We start from the raw sequence: 17,678 nt of genomic DNA on the forward strand, positions 1-17,678 counted from the left end.
TCCCTGGGTGACTTAAACCACCCATCTGAACCCAGTCCTTGACTCCCTTTCCTTCCAAGCCTGTGAGCACACACGTATTTAGATGATACCATTGTCATCAACACTGTTTTTCTCTGGAGGTAACGACCCTGTGAACACTGTTTCGGACTTCTAGCTTCTGGGGGAGAGGGACCGACTGAAGTTTAGCTCTCTAGTGGATTCTCTTGATAATTCCCCAAGGGGAAGAGAATGACCCTTAATGACCAACAGCAATACAAAATATCTTTTAATGGTTGCAAGTATGCTTGCTTTTCACTCTGATTCAGCATTTTAGGAATGCCAGGTTATCACAGGCAGGGGGAGTTCGGACAAGTTCGTCTCTACGTGGACGGGAGTTTGTGAACCTGTCTTCATAGTACTCTGTGATGAGGCAAGAGGAAGGTCTTGCAAATTGAGTGACATCCTGGTTTTTCAAAGGAGAGCTGCGCAGGAACCCATTCCAAGGATAGACCTTTACTGGTTTTACACTATTGTCATGTTCCACAGGGTCGTTCTGGTACTACAAAGGAAGTGGTCTCCCTTTTTCTGGGTGGGTCTTGGCATACTGGTTCTTTTACACCTGGAAATACACAAAGAATGAAAACCACAATGGAAGCAGTTGTTAAGCAATGAAATGGCACAGTTTTGACATGGCAGTGTACCCAAATTTTCTTATACAGGAAGGAGCACGTATGTATTAGGAGGGAAGGGAGGAGGTAGCTGGAGAAGAAATACCATGCAGAGGCTAAGGAACCTATTCCCCCAGTTAGTTGCAAGTCCTCTGTGGGTTTTGAGAAAGCTAGTGTTTGTTTGAAAAGTGGGAGGTATTGCAACCAAAATTTCATGGTAGCTCAGTCTGTCAATTCAGGATGAGCCCATTTTCCCAGTTCCATCCTTTTGCTATTTTACAAATTCACTGTTCCCTACATTTCCACACACTCTAAATGACATCTCAAAGAGAATTTCTAATGTTCAACCTAGAACTGGAATGTGTGCAGTTTTCTACATGTAATTCCCCCCCTCAATGCTGTATTACCCAGGGCTTTTTTTTTGTAGCAGGAATTCCTTTGTATATTAGGCCACACACCCCTGATGTAGCCAATCTTCCAAGAGCTTACAGGGCTCTTAGTACAGGGCCTGCTGTAAGCTCTTGGAAGATTGGCTACATCAGGGGTGGATGGCCTAATCAGGGGTGTGTGGCCCTGATGTAGCCAATCTTCCAAGAGCTTACAGCAGGCCCTGTAATAAGAGCCCTGTAAGCTCTTGGAGGATTGGCTACATCAGGGGTGTGTGGCCTAATATGCAAAGGAATTGCTGCTATAAAAAATCCCTGGTGTTACCAATGTGCATATTCAGTAGACATCTGTACCATCCCCCCCCCCCCCCCATAACAAGGTGAACAGGTTAAAAAATGCAGCAAAGCAATCTAGATGTGGTCCAAATGTATGTTTAGATCAAGACTGCTTTTGAGTATATTCTTCAACATGCACCCATGAACATGTATCCATTAGGGTTGCCAGCTCCAGACTGAGATATATCTGAAGATTTTGAAGGTGAAACCTGAGGAGGGCAGAGTTTGGGTAAGGGAGGGACTGCGATGGGGTGTAATGCCACAGAGTCCGCCTTCCACAGCAGCCATTTTCTCCAGGTGAACGGATCTCCGTTGCTTGGAGATCAGGTGTAATCCCAGATCTTCAGCTACTGCCTGCAGGCTGGTAACCCTAGCGTCTGTGAAGTGGCACACTAAAACTCTCAGCCAGTCATAAAATTCATGTTGGGGTTGGACTTTGGGCGATGGTTTAGCAATATGGGCCTGTATGTCACACCCTTGTGGTTCAAGCTTGTTGCTGAATTTGGGACTTTAACACAGGGAGGTGTGAAATTTTACAGCTGCCTCACCCCTCTCCAAAGCTTGTTGGCTGTAGCAGTTTCTTCAAGGCAGGGCTTGATGGGTTTCCTGGTTGATGCCACTCGGCAACTTACCTTTGGCTGCCACATCTGCAGCAACGTAAGGCAGCCTTTCATGCTCCAGCTCTTGGAAAGCTTCTGAAATGTACTCGTCTTTAAAGAGCCACAAAAATCTCTGGTTGCTGCACTTTGATTTTCAGGCTGTGCTGTGCAAAACCTCTTGTGCATATTGAGCAAAGGGTGGTTAGTTAGGTGCTGAGGAGGGGTACAGCTCATACTGGTAAAATCTCCCCGGCACCTGGTGTTACATTTTATGGCACTTGTGGCCTGGCCTGCCGAAATGGCATTTATGTCAGATTTGGCCCTCATAACAAATGAGTTTGACACCTCATATGGTTGCCAATCATCAGTTGGGGGCAGGGGATCCCCCAATTTGGAAGGGTTATCAGAAAGCAGGGGTGGGGAAGGAAATGTCTTCTGGGCACTCCATTATTCCCTATGGGGACCAGTCTCCAGAGGGTATAATGGAGAATTGATCCATGAGTATCTGGGGCTCTGGAGGGGCTGTTTTTTGAGGTAGAGGCACCACATTTTCAGCATAGCCTCTCCTCAACACCCCTTCCCCAAGTTTCAAAAAGATTGGACTAGGGGGGGGTCAAATTCTATGAGCCCCCAAAGAAGGTGACCCCATCCTCCATTATTTCCAATGAAGGGAAGGCATTTAAAAGGAGTGTGCAATCCCTTTAACTGTGATTGCCAGAACTCCCTTCACAGTTCAAGCATGCCTGCCACAACCTTGCTCCTGGCTCCACCCCCAAAGTCTCCTGGCTCCACCCCCAAAGTCACCAGATATTTCCTGAGTTGGATCTAGCAGCCCTACACCTCAGCTCTAGAGACAGTCATTTGATGAATGTGGAGGGAATGCAAGTGTACACCCCCATTGCTCCAGGGTTCTGTTCATCCAATAGGGGTGTGACTAGTATTTTTTTTTTTTACATCATTGTGAATTTCTCTTGAACTTCTGCTTATGAAGCTATGGGCTCAACCAGGAAAAAAAAAAGGGCCTCTCTGATGAACAAGGGAGAGTTTGCCTTCCCCAGCTGCAGCCAGTCACCTTCAAAAAGAGAGAGGGGAAACCAGGAATGTTAGAAAAGGAGGAAAAGATACAGTTTAATGATTGACCAACTATGGAATGGGAAAAACGAGAGTTTTGAAGGAGAGGGACTGCAGGATATCCTCTTTAGGCAGGGAGTCCAGCAAGGTGGTTGGTAGCTAGGCAGGGTCCGAGTGCTGTTTCTCTCAAGTCAAACACTGATCTATTTTGTGTTTACCAATCCAGACCTCTCAGTGCTCTTGAATTTTAGATGGGTACACTCTCTGGCCCCAGTTCTCAGTTACTGTGACACTAAGCTCTGAAGAGGGCTGAAGAAGATCCAGTCAGCCTTACCAGTTACATATTTTGTGTGTGTTATTTCCTGATTCCACTGCATGTTAAAATGAAAAATGCTTGCCATGGTAGCATGTAAACAGAGGAGCTCTCCTGTGAATGTAAGTTGTGTCCCTATAAGGATCATGTGGCCCAAAAATATATATATTTACTTCACAATTGAGAATCCTGGACATTACAAAGACAGGGTGGGGCTGGTAAAGAGGGACACCCCATTTCAGATTGAAAAGAAGTGAGAGAGAGACAGAGACAGACAGAGAGACAGAGACAGAGAGAGGCATGGATGAGGGGCAGGTTATGACAGCTTCTATATTTTAACATACGAAACAGTAACAGTGGGTCCAGATGATGATCTGAATGAAGAAATGACGATATCAACATTGTTTCGCCTATGGAACTAAAAAAAACAGGGGTTATTTGTTACCTGGAAGAGACAGAGTATACAAGTGAAGACAATCTACAGACATTTGCTGATTCTTGCACAATCTGTTCTGTCCCAGGTAGCAGGTTATGAATGTGTGAGGGAAAAATATTATTGGCAAGGTATTAGAACTAACAAAATCCCTACAAAGGCAATGGTTTGACAAAATTTGGGACATAGTGGTTCAGGACAAAATTGCAGTGCAGCTTGTCCAGGCAGACAATTAATCGTTAATCAATACATTTGTTGGAAAATATGTTTTCTTTGAATACAAATTTGAATAATTCTCTACTGTATGTGCGATACTGAAGAAATGTTTCGCTTTTGTGCTGTACTGATAAACTACTGAAAAATAATTCTTGTGCATGTGAAATAAATTTTTGTATCTTCTTGTTTGTAAAAAAAAATGAAAACCTTAATAAAATTTGAGTTATTAAAAATGAATGTCTGGAGAAGAGCACATTTGTACTATCAATGTAGCTGACTTGAAGTGCCAGTCACAAAAACAGGAAAACAAGACTGCCTATAGACAAAGTTTGCTACATACTTTTTTTTTTGTGATGGTGGGGGTTATATTTGTGTGTGTGCACCACCATGCACATGCAGGCCTGGAAGTTATGGTGACTTCGGGTGAACTCTACTGGGGCATGGAGGACATTCAGAGAAGTGGCTTGATAGCCTGCCTCTGCCTCCCACTCCTGGTATTCCTCAGAAGTCTCCCATCCAAGTAGTTGCCAGGGTAAGCTCTGATTATTTTCCATGATCTGATGAGATGGGCTTGCCTAGGCTATTGAGGTCAGGGCATTGCTACATACTTAAGGAAAACTTCCCAGTTAGGCAGAAAATAATGGCTTTAGAAATTAAGGAAGAAGAAGAAGAAAAGGAGGAGGAGGAGATTGGATTTATACCCCGCTCTTTATTACCTGAAGCAGCTTACAATCTCCTTTCCATTCCCCTCCCCATAACAGACACCCTGTGAGGTAGGTGGGGCTGAGAGAGTTCTGACAGAAACTGCTCATGAGCAGAACTGCTCTGAGAGAACTTGTGGCTGACCCAAGGTCACATCAGCAGGTGCAAGTGGAGGAGTGGCGATACAAACCCAGTTCTCCCAGATAAGAGTCCGCACACTTAACCACTACACCAAGAAACTATCCCAAGATAAAGAGTGAATGTGCTCTGAATGTTGAGAACAGTTTAGTATCTGCAAAGGAATACCCTCCCCTTATGAAATGAATGGTGACATTGGCCTGTTCAGACCTGTGAGACTATAGAATATTGGAGGAAAGATTTTGGGGATATGGGATATTTCCCATTTTGAGGAAATGGCTTATTTCCGCACCCTGCCATGTAGATGCTGAACAACCTGACAATGGGTATCAAGAGTCACTGCGGAAGGGGCTTCTTACCTGGTCCCCACTCACTTCTCTTCTGAGCATAACTCTGATAGGTCATCAGAGGAGAATGAGCTCACTGCCATGCCAGTCAGTTAGCTTTGCCCCCAGCAAGGTTTCCTTACCTCGATCCTTTTCTTGGGGTGAATCAGACTCTTCCTCTTCTCCTTTGCAGCAGCACACACGGGCAATTCTTGTACAGACATAATTGCAGGCTGGAGATGAAAGAAAGACAACTTGTATGGAAAAACTTGAATGGAAAAAACTTACCTCCTAGTGTAAGCCGCCCTGAACCTGCTTTGGCGGGGAGGGTGGGATATAAATCAAAGAAAGAAAGCAAGAAAGCTAAGCCTGTTGTCTGACTTCAACCTTCATTTCACTTGGAGAAGGGAGAGCCATATATATACCCTGAACTCCTTGGAGGAAGGCTAGACTCAATTGATCAGACAGATAGGAACTCACCACCCCAAGATAACCACCAGTCGAGGACCAGAAATGCTGCTGGGAGACCAATGTGGACCTTTTAAATAACTGGCAAATGTTATTCCAGTTTGGATCACAAGGGGGGAAGGGTTTCCTGCGTCAGTTTCCTGACTGTTATTTGAAGATGTTTGTCCAGTAGGGCAAACTGCTGCCTTGCATGGTTGTTTTGGGGTAAGAAAAACATTTCAGGGAAAGGCTTGTAAGGATTAAACTCATTCTGGGAGTGGGGGGAAACAACACCATAGTCTCAGGCCTGTAACCAGGATTTTAAAAGTTGGGAGAGCATGTTAAAAAGTTGGGGGGCACTTAGCATCTCCCCTCCCCTGGCCACTGCTGCTGTAATTCAGGGGTCTGACTCAGGGTGCCTGACCTTCCTTCCTTCCTTCCTTCCTTCCTTCCTTCCTTCCTTCCTTCCTTCCTTCCTTCCTTCCTTCCCCTCCCCTATCACTGCCACTGCTTGAGGGGCCACAGGGGTGAAAGCTGAGAGGTCAGCGGTTGTCCTTTTCACACACAAAAGACAGCCTTTATTGGCATATATAAGAATATAAGATAGAAGATCGGCCAGGTTACATATTAAAAGACTACATAATCCATAAAGAATAAAATTAGGATTACAAGATAAAAACAAAGTAACAACATAGTAAAACCTGATACATAGTACAATTTATCAGGATGAGTAACCATAGCTCTATAAAAAAACCTTTTGCTACTAATTCTGTTCTTTCCAGATCAGAATTATCAAGCAAGAAAAGCACCTTAAAATCATCAGAGGTCTCTAAAATTTGGGCCAATATGGGGTATAAAATATCCTGGCAGGACACCAAATGGAGAGGACATTGGAGAAGAACACGGGCAACAGTCTCAACACAATCCATTTTACAGGGACAGCACCAGTGTTCCCTCTAAGCTGAGTTAGCGTGAGCTAGCTCACATATTTTTAGCCTCTACTTCACACATTTTTGTCTTCGCTCAGGAGAAATGGCCCCAGAGCACACTAACTTATGCAGGAGCTCACAACTTTAATGCCACCAGCTCACTAAGTAGAATCTTTGCTCACTAGAGTCTGCAGCTTAGAGAGAAAATTGAACAGCACCTACTTAAACAGGGGTTGCCCCCTTCCTCTTCTGTGATTTAAATTGCACAGGATGGGTACCCAAGAGCAGAAACCTGAGTTGGGGCACCCAACAGGAAGTCAGGAGGCAGGACCCCCACAGGCCCCCCTGTAGCTACAGGTCTGCATGGTCCTAATTTCAATTGAGACCCTCATGCCAGCTATTTTAAAAAGAAAACAAAAACCCCAGCATCTCAGCTGGTTTTGCTCTCAGCTGGCTTTTAAAGAAGGTTTGGCAAATCCAGGGAAGAGATGGCCACTTAACCAGAATACTTAAATGAAACTTTTACAGTCCGAGACAAGATACCTCTGAATACCAATTGCTGAAGAGGGTGGGGAGGGGGAGAACAGCAGTCAGGTGTACCTTTGGCTCCCCTGTTTTGCTTTTAAGCTTTCAGGGTCACTTGTAAGCTTTCTGGGCTATTGTGTAAAATAGGATGATAGACTAGATGGAATATGCATCTGACCCAGCAAGTGCCTTCTGACACTCCTTATGGGACCAGATTCCTGTAGAGAAAAAGGGCTCAGAATTTTCCTCAGAAAGGGGGGAAATTGGGAAACTCCAAGTAGAAGTGAAGAAGTGAAGAGTCTGGATGGAGGGTGGGAGGGAACAAAGAGGGGGGTCAAGAGCAAAATGCAGGTTGTAATGTCAGTATTTATTTTTCATATTTTTATCCTGCCCTTTCCCAAATAGGCTCAGGGCAGATCACAGCAACAGAAACAAATTCATTACAATAAGTTACATCAATTTAAAATCACTAAAACAATAAATCACAAGGTAGTAGCAATTTCAGAATGACCTATTAGGGCCACTAGATGGAATGTTTAGCTTATTCATAGCCTAAGCCAGCATTTAAAAGAGTAAAATCATACAAAATTAAAACTGAATGACCATAACATCGTACATAAAAAGGCATAAAATACTGTTATAGAACTACAAACATAACAGAACATGGCAGTTACAGCAAACAGATTGGCAAAGGTGTTTAGTCATTTCCTGACTGAATTATTATAGTTTTCCTTATTCTTGTGACAAGACAGCCAAATTTTGCTAATTTGTATGTAACCTCAGGGTTCTTATTATCAAGAAGATTCTTAAGGAGTTGCCGTTTTTGACTACTGGTAAAAGGTATGGCCGTGGAAGTTGTAATGTCAATTCCCTTTGCTACCATGACCCACGGCCTTGGTTTCCATGCAAGCCCCTTGGTGGCCAATAATAGCCTTGCTTTAAGTAAACCCCACCTTAACTTACCACTGATAATCACTCAGACCATGTTTCCTTAGGCTATGGATAGTCTGCGTCTCTTCCTTTCTTTGCTACAGGTAGTCTTTCTGCTTTCCCCTTTGCCCTGCTGGCTTATAATTGTTATTCTTCCGTCTCTTATTACATCAGTTCCCTCCTGGGTGTTGCTCTAGTAACCTGAGTCAGGTGACAGATGAGCAGAATAGAGCTTTGTGACTCAGCTTTTGTCTCATTTTCAGGCTGGGTGTGTCTGAGCACCTGAACTCTGTAGTCAAAAGGTGCCGGCTGATGGGAAGGGCCAAAGGGCAGGCACACTGTTCTGCAACAGCAACCATTAACACTTTTCATCATGATGACAGGGACGTGCCCTACACAGAGCTAGGCCATTTGTCTAGCTCAGAATTATCTGCTGTAGCCAGCAGGGGGTCTTTATGACCTCTGGCAAAGAACCAGCCTCCCATTTTCCTGGGAGTTGTGTTCCCAGCACAGAAGTCACAATGCTTGTCTGCCATTTCTCATGGTAAACCTGGAGAGGGTGTGAGGAAGTTGTTCAGCCCACAATATCATCTGTCAACTCTTGCAAGCCAGGCAAGGATACCAGCCTCCAGCTGGGACCTGGGAATCCCCCAACATTACAGCTTACCTTCAGACTCCAGAGATCAGTTCCTCTGGAGAAAATAAATGCTTTGGAAGGTGGAATCTATAGCATGGTACCTCACCAAAGTCCCTGTCCTCCTCAGGCTCCAATACCAAATCTCCTGGAGTTTCCCAACCTGGATCTGGCAACCCCCCTCCAATCTCCTGCCAGTGGCCAGGGGTACCTGGTAACCCTAGGGACCTGACAGCCCTAAAGGTGGGTTATTCTCTGCAAGTTTTCCCTTAGAATGTGCTGCTGATTTTCACTGTCTTGGTGACATTTTAGGGTTGCCACTCCCCAGGTCTGAGTGGGAAATCTCCCAGTTTCTTTTCTCTGCGTGTTGCACAACATCCCTGCCCACCCCTGGAATGCCCCCAACTCCCTGCTGGAGTGACGAGAAGACCTGGCAACCTTTGGTGACAATCTGGCAGAATTGTCACTACCCTGGCATTCTTAAAAAAAAAAAAAAGCAAACAAAAAAGCTGGGATCATTTACACTTGGAGCAGAACTAGACAATGACACAAACTGCATTTTGTTGTTTGCAGCACACCTGACAAAATATTTCTATGGCATTTAGTCCTAACCCTTTGCATAAAGGTGCAACCTTAGTGTATTATTCTTACCATAGGACAGCAGATATAATATATATCCTTTATATAATAAAAGCCCTTCTGTGGTAGCAAGACGGAGCAACCTGATTGCTTGGGACTATGCAGCATCAACCTTTGGCCCATCAAAACATCAATCAAGAGTACTTGCATGCCATTGGTTGAGTCAGCTCCTCTCTCCCACCCGAGTGGCTATTGCCTGCCAGCCAAGCTGATTCTATCAGTAAATGGCAACCAACTTTGGTTCTGGCAGTTTCTGGCTCTCCCTACTCTCCCACTGGCTGAGCCGCATCTTGCACTGCTTCAAAGAGGACATAAATCCTTGCCTCAATTGGCTGAAGAGAAGGGAAAGAGCCAAAGAAATACTTCCTTGATTGGCTGAGGGCTCTTCCCTCTTCTCCTGTGGAAGGGAAACAGCTAGAGACAGGGAGAAAAATGGCATCCTGTAGCAGCAGACAAGATACAGAGAGAGAGAGATAGGGAGGGAAAGCAAGAAGTAGAGAGAGATTGAAGTCCTGTGCTCAAGACCAACAATTAGAGAGAGTGGGTTGGTCTGAAAGCTATCACTAAAGGCCTCTGAGGGAGAACTCGTCGTGGTCAGTCCTGACTAGAGCTGCCAGTTTCAGGTTGGTGAAAAATTCCTGGAGATTTTGTCATGGATTTTGAGGAGCACATAGAAGTTAGGGCTTCAGAGCACTGCCAGACCCAAGTTCTTGCTGTGGAAGCTAACTGGGTGATTTTGGACCTGTCACAGACTTCTAGCCTAATCTGCCTCACAGGGTTGCTGTGCAGATTAAAGGGGAGAGGAAAGAATGATGTAAGCTACCCCCCCCCCCCCCACTGTGGAGAAAGAGTGCCCTTTTCCTCTGTAGAGGCTGCTGGGAGGGGGAGGTGATGGAAAGTTGAAGTCAGAGGGGCAGATATAGGGAAGGAGATGGGGTTGCCATTGTCAGCTCCAGGTTAGCAAATTCCTAGAGATTTGAGGGATGGAGCCTGGAGATGGCGGGTTTGAGGAGGAGTTGGATCTCAGACAGGTACAATGCCATAGTCCAGGGGTGGCCAATGGTAGCTCTCCAGATGTTTTTTGCCTACAACTCCCATCAGCCCCAGCTATTGGCCATGCTGGCTGGGGCTGATGGGAGTTGTAGGCAAAAAACATCTAGAGAGCTACTGTTGGCCACCCCTGCCATAGTCTCCACCCTGCAAACCACCCATGTCCTCCTGAGGAACCAGTGTTGTCAATCTCCAGGTGAGGGCTGGAGATTGCTCAGAATTAAAATAGCTCTCCAGATGGCTGAGATCAGCTCCCCTTGAGCTGTGGGGAGGGGAGTGAAAGTCCTTCACTTGGGTGGGTGGGAAGACAGCAAGAGTTTGTGGGCACTCGCCCAGACTCTCTTTCTAGAGCCCATTGTATTTTTCTCCACAACACACCTCATTCCTAGTAATAATATTATAGTGTGGATTCAGACTAAATTAACATTTTCTGAATTTTCTCTTCCTTCTGCAGCCCACCAAAGTCATTCCTCAAGGTCTCTTATCCTCTGAGAGATGCATTTCCTAGAGATCAGTTGGCTGCTGTGGGAGGAGGAAGGCAAGGAAGTTCCATTCTGCTACAGGAAAACTGAGTCTGGATCCAACCTGATATGTACAATAGGGTTACACAGAATACAAACATAGTAATGAAGCATATTGCTATGCCTGAAGAGCTCTAGGTTTGGTTGTCCAGACCAAGGCTCGGCTTCAGCTATGCACAAGTAGAAAGGAAAATGTACTTAGTGCAGTTCTGCTTATGTAAGAAATAGCATGAGGACTGCAGCAACACGTAACAGTTCAATATAATTTTAATGGAAAAAATGATGAGCACATGGAGCAATATGAATGTACTATTTGCATGACTGCATTTAATTTGGTTTTGAAATTATATCTGAAGAAATGCCTTATGTTATGTCTTGTGCAGACAGAAAGGTAGTATGGATACTGTTGTCTTCACTGAGTGCAAATACAGCAAGGAATAAGATTCACTTCTGTTTGCACAAGGAATATTGTTGCACACAGAAAAATCTTCCATGGGATCCAGCCTCACAGTAGAACCACATGGTGTAAACTCACCTCTGCACTTACCAAGACCTCAAAGTTGTAGCAAGCTCTGCTTGGTCAATTGTCCACTGCATGGATTTGAACTGTAGATTATCTCAGCCTCACACTGTATATGTCAAGGTCTTCCAACATATCCTCATCAGTGTTGGAAATATGTATCTGTTTTGTAAGTCCTTTGCAGTGTTCTAAAGTTCCAGTCATTATAGGGTTAACACTGTGCCTGATTCCCTATTGTCTGCATGACCTGGGAAGAAGATACTGACTGCTGTCAATCAAGGTCTAGAAGCGGGGAAAACCTGTTTTGACTGTTTGGTCAGTTAGTCAGGTGACTTCCTTTGTTCAGGCAGAGAGATCAAGAAGGAGGAAGTGGTCTTCCATTAACCACATGATCTTCTAGTGTAAGCATGTAGTTCTATAGTGTTTGTCATTTTCACCTCCGTACCCTTTCCCTGTAGAAATAAATATGTTTTTGCTTTTTCATGTTAAATGCCTCTCAATGATTATTTGATCCAGTGATCCATCGCACAGGATAAAGAAATAGAATTGAGATAAAAAAATAGAATTTCAAACAGAATTCCCTAACAAAATTGATAGCAGAGCAGATGGTTCTTGGTTTTTGCCATCAAGCTGGTAGTTTATAGCATGGACTGTTTTTTGAACTTTAAATGATTTTTTAATCTGGATTGCCTTTGAGAGCATTTAGAAAGCAATAGAAAGCAAGCTGCAATGCTGTGCAGTCAAGCCTTAATTTTAAAACGACGTCCTTTTTTTTTCTCTGGCCATTACTGAGAGCATTCTGACTTAAATGAGCTTTGAATTCAGATTGTCTTGATCTGGAAATGCTGCTACTTTTGTCTAAAAGCCTCAAATGTGCTAGAAAGGAAATTTTTGGAGCTTTTTTTCTGTAATAATAATAATAATAATAATAATAATAATAATAATAATAATAATAATAATAATAATAATAATAACTTTTATTTATATCCCGCCCTCCCCGCCGAGGCAGGCTCAGGGCGGCTCACAGACATGGAAAGTGCCATATTTACAATAAATACATTATACAATAAAATACATTAAAATAAGTTAATTAAAACCACAACAATTAAAGGTGCTATAGTACAACACAGTGTATATCAGATGGCTAGGTGTCACGTCAGTATTCCTTCTTGTAGGCCATTTGAAAAAGGACAGTTTTACAGCCCCTGCGGAACTGATTATAGTCCCGCAGGGCTCGAACCTCCGCTGGTAGTTGATTCCACCAATGGGGAGCCGTTATTGAGAAGGCCTGCTCTCGAGTTGTTTTCAGTTTGGCCTCCCTTGGTCCAGGGATTTTTAAAAGGTTTTGGGAGCTAGATCTCAGTGCTCACTGGGGGATATATGGAGAGAGGCGGTCCCTAAGGTAGGAAGGTCCTCGGCCATATAGGGCTTTAAAGGTAATAACCAGCACCTTGTAACGAACTCGGAACACGATTAGCAGCCAGTGCAGCTCCCGTAACCTAGGCTGCATGTGTTCCCACCGAGGTAGTCCCACCAACAGCTTGGCCGCCGCATTCTGCACTAGCTGCAGTTTCTGAGTTCGGTACAGGGGCAGCCCCATGTAGAGGGCATTACAGTAATCCAACCTCGAGGTGACCGTTGCATGGATCACTGTTGCTAGGTCGCTGCATTCCAGGAAGGGGGCCAGCTGCTTCGCCCTCCTAAGATGGAAAAAGGCGGCTTTAGCAGTGGCTGCTATCTGTGCCTCCATTGTCAAGGAAGGCTCCAGAAGCACTCCCAAGCTCTTGACCTTGTGCACTGGTATCAACGATGCACCGTCAAAGGCTGGTAGGGAGATCTCCTCCCCTGGCCCGCCGTGACCCACGCAAAGGACCTCTGTCTTCGCTGGATTCAACTTCAGCCCACTTGACTTGATCCACCCTGCCATGGCTTGCAGCACCCGGTCCAGGTTTTCAGGGATGTCGCCAGTCAGGCCGCCCATCAATAGATAGAGCTGGTTGTCATCAGCATACTGGTGACAGTCCAGTCCGTACCTTTGGGCAATCTGGGCAACGGGGCACATGAAGATGTTAAACAACATCGGAGAGAGAACTGCCCCCTGAGGCACCCCACAATTAAGTAAGCGCCTCTGGGACAGCTCTCCTCCAATCGCCACCCTTTGTCCCCGACCCTCAAGGAAGGAGGAAAGCCACAGTAAGGCTAGCCCCCGGATTCCTGCGTCGGCGAGGCGGTGGGTCAGCAGCCGATGGCCAACCATATCGAATGCAGCCGATAGGTCTAACAACAGTAATACTGCCGAGCCGCCTCGATCCAGATGTCACCGGAGGTCATCCATGAGGGCGACCAACACTGTCTCCGTCCCATGGCCCGGACGGAAGCCGGACTGGTATGGGTCTAAGGTGGAAGTGTCATCCAAGAAGCCCTGTAACTGCAACGCCACAGCCCTCTCAATGATTTTGCCCAAAAAGGGCAAATTTGAAACTGGCCGATAGTGAGCCAATTCGGCCAGATCAGATGTAGCCTTTTTCAAGAGAGGGTGGACCACTGCCTCCTTCAGGGGCGTTGGAAAAGAGCCCTCCGAAAGAGATCTATTTATGATGTCCCGTATAGGACATCTTAGCCCCTCCCGGCAGGTCTTAATTAGCCAGGAGGGGCATGGGTCCAGATCACAAGTAGTTGACATGCAGTGACAAGGATTCTGTTGACTTCCTCCAAGAAGAGTGGGTCGAAGTGGTCCAGGATCAAACCAGAAGACACACACGGGGCCTCGAGTTCACTTACTGTATCTAATATGGCGGAGCGACTGGACTTTGTCTGCAAAAAATTTCGCAAAAGCCTCACAGCCTATCTCCAATTCCTTAACATTTGGTTTGCCTTGTGGCAATGTGGTAAAGTTCTGAATTATCCTAAATAATTGTGCTGGGCGCGAATTTGCAGACGCAATCTTAGCCTCAAAGTATATTTTCTTTGTGGCCTTGACTGCCATCTCATAGGACCTCATAAACTCCCTTTAAGATGTTCTAGCCGCTTCGTCACGAGTACGCCGCCATTGCCTCTCTAGCCGTCTAAGACCTTGTTTCAGCTGGCGTAACTCCTGGGTGTACCACGGAGCCAGCCTAATCCGAGGTCGTAGAGGGCATTGAGGTGTGATCTCATCAATGGCCCTAGAGAGCCGGCTATTCCAGGTCTCAACCAGGCCATCAAGGGGATCGCCAGAGGGCCAGGGAACCGACAGAGCCGTTTGGAACCGTTCCGGGTCCATCTGGCTCCGCGGGCGAGCCATAATAGGCTCGTCGCCTAAACAGGTTTGGGGTGGCGTATCTACACGAGCCTTAAGGGCAAGATGGTCCGACCATGGCACCACTTCAGTGGCTATATCGTCCACCATAACCCCGGTTGCAAAGATCAAGTCTAACATATGCCCGGCCTGGTGAGTGGGAGCTGTAACAAATTGAAAGAGTCCTAGTGTTGCCATGGATGACACTGTTAAAACAATTTTATTTGGTAACATATGGTAACAAATTATATTTCTTGCATCATTAATAACGTCTTTTATCTATCCCATATATTACTTTCTACCCACCCCTTCCCCCGTTACTTGACCCCCGCCGGTGTTATTTACTTAAAGTACTAATGTTTAAAGGTACCCTTAACTAATAAAAATAAAAATTAATATTCTTCTTTTTTCTAAGACTTAATCATTATCAAAAATTATCCAATGTCCTTTTATTTTCCACTCTTTTTCTACTACTACTACTACTACTACTACTACTACTACTACTACTACTACTACTACTAATAATAATAATAATAATAATAATAATAATAATAATAATAATACTTTTTATTTATATCCCGCCCTCCCTACCGGGGCAGGCTCAGGGTGGCTCACAACATAAAAATACAATATACATCAACAGTTATACTTATAAAATCATCATTAAAACAATTTACAGATTATATTAAAATTAACATTATGGTGCTATATCTTCTGAACTTTTCCCACTCCATCTTAAAAAACTTCTAAATCATAGTCTCTTAAAATTCTTGTTAATTTGTCCATTTCACTCCATGTCATAACTTTTACAATCCAATCCCATTTCTCTGGTATTTTTTCTTGCTTCCACATATAATGTCCTAGCAGCTGAAAGCAAGTACCAAATTATAGTTCTATCTTCTTTTGGAAATTTTTCCATTTGTAATCCCAACAGAAAAGTCTCTGCAACTTTCTTAAATTCATATCCCAAGATCCTAGAAATTTCTTGTTGAATCATCTGCCAATACTTTTTTGCTCTTTCACAAGTCCACCACATATGGTAGAAAGAACCTTCATGTTTTTTACATTTCCAACATCTGTCTGGCATCATCTCTGCCAATTTCTTAGGAGTCATATACCATCTATACATCATTTTAAAACAGTTCTCTTTAATACTATGACACGTTGAAAGCTTCATAGAGTTCTTCCACAAATATTCCCAAGTTTCCATCTGTATTTCTTTATGTACATTCATTGCCCACTTAATCATTTGAGGTTTCACTTCTTCATCTTCTGTAGACCATTTTAAAAGTAATTTATATAATTTTGAAATTAATTTTTCGTTGTCTCCAGGCAGAACTTTTTCCATTTCTGTTTGCTCTTTTCTTATTCCTTCAGTTTTAATGTCATTCTCCCTTTATTTGTTGCATTTGAAACCAATCATGTTTATTATTCAGCTCTTCAGCAGTTTTCAATTCTATTTTGCCACTTTGTATTTTTAATAGTTGATAATATGACAACCACTTTTCTTCACCCATCTCAGCTGTTATTTTTATCACTTCTGCTGGCACTATCCATAACGGTTTTCTCTCATTTCCATATTTCTTATATTTCATCCATGTATTTAGCAAGCTGTTTCTTATATAATGGTGAGAGAAAAAGTCATCTATCTTTTTTCCCCATAATACATGTAAGCGTGCCAGCCAAATTTATTTCCATGACCTTCCAACGCTAAGAGTTTTTTGTTTAACAACATTATCCATTTTTTATCCATACTAAGCAAACTGCTTCATGATATAATTTTAAGTCTGGTAATTGAAATCCGCCTTTCTCTTTTGCATCTGTTAAAATTTTCATTTTAATTCTTGGTTTCTTCCCCGCCCATACAAACTCTGAAATTTTTCTTTGCCATCTATTAAATTGTTTACTGTCTTTCACAATTGGAATAGTTTGAAACAAGTACATTATTCTTGGTAGAATATTCATTTTAATTGCGGCTATTCTACCCAACAGTGACAAATTAAGTTTATTCCACTTTAACATATCTTCATCCATTTTACGCCATAGCTTCTCATAATTATTTTTGAACAAATCAATATTCTTCATTGTTATCTCCACACCCAAATATTTTACCTTGGGGGTAACTTCACAGCCCGTTAGTCTCTGCAATTCTTGTTGCTTATTTATTTGCATATTTTTACATAGAAGTTTTGATTTTTCTTTTTTAATACAAAGTCCCGCCAACTCCCCATGTTCTTGTATTTTGGCTAACAACAAAGGTGTGACTTGTATGGGGTTTTCATTTATAAACATTATATCATCTGCAAATGCTCTGTATTTGTAAGTAAATCCTTTTACTTTTAATCCTTCTATTTCTTTATCTTCTTGAATTTGCATCAGTAATATTTCAAGAGTCATTATAAACAACAGTGGGGAAAGTGGACAACCTTGTCTTGTACCTTTACTAATTATCATGTCTTCTGTAAGATCAGCATTTATACATAGCCTTGCACGTTGTTCAGTATATATTGCTTTTATCATTCTTATAAAGCTTTCTCCCAGCTCCATTTTCTCCATTACTACAAACATAAAATCCCAATTTAAATTGTCAAATGCTTTCTCTGCGTCCGCAAAGAATAATGCTACTTCCTTTTCTGGATGTCTTTCATAATATTTTACAATATTTACAACAATTTTGATATTGTCTCTTATTTGCCTTTTTGGAAGAAACCCCTTTTGATCTTCCTTTATAAAGTTTATCAAATATTGTTTAAACCGTTCTGCCAAGATTCTTGTATATATTTTATAGTCATTATTTAATAATGAAATTGGTCTATGATTTTTTACACTCGTAACATCTCTATCTTCCTTTGGAATCAATGAAATAACAGCTTCCTTCCACGTATTTGGTATTTTCCCTTTTGTTCTTATCATATTCATCAATTTCTGAAGTTTCGGGATTAACTCCTCTTTGAGGGTTTTAAAAAATTTAGCTATATATCCATCTGGCCCAGGTGCTTTTCCATTTTCCATTGCATTAATTGCTGCTTCAATTTCTAT

The 17,678-nt window shown here is 43.2% G+C and overlaps 1 long non-coding RNA gene across 1 annotated transcript; it reads right to left on the bottom strand.

The window, feature by feature from the left end:
- Positions 1–347: 347 nt before the first annotated feature.
- On the bottom strand, positions 348–8,225 carry LOC132580478 (uncharacterized). The gene is made up of 3 exons (XR_009556052.1): positions 8,032–8,225; positions 5,311–5,400; positions 348–598 (listed from the first exon to the last, which is right to left on the bottom strand). It is a non-coding gene; the product is annotated as an uncharacterized LOC132580478 (long non-coding RNA).
- Between the last annotated feature and the right edge of the window lie 9,453 nt (positions 8,226–17,678).

The sequence above is a fragment of the Heteronotia binoei genome, chromosome 12 (genome assembly GCF_032191835.1).
Source record: "Heteronotia binoei isolate CCM8104 ecotype False Entrance Well chromosome 12, APGP_CSIRO_Hbin_v1, whole genome shotgun sequence".
NCBI lineage: Eukaryota > Metazoa > Chordata > Lepidosauria > Squamata > Gekkonidae > Heteronotia > Heteronotia binoei.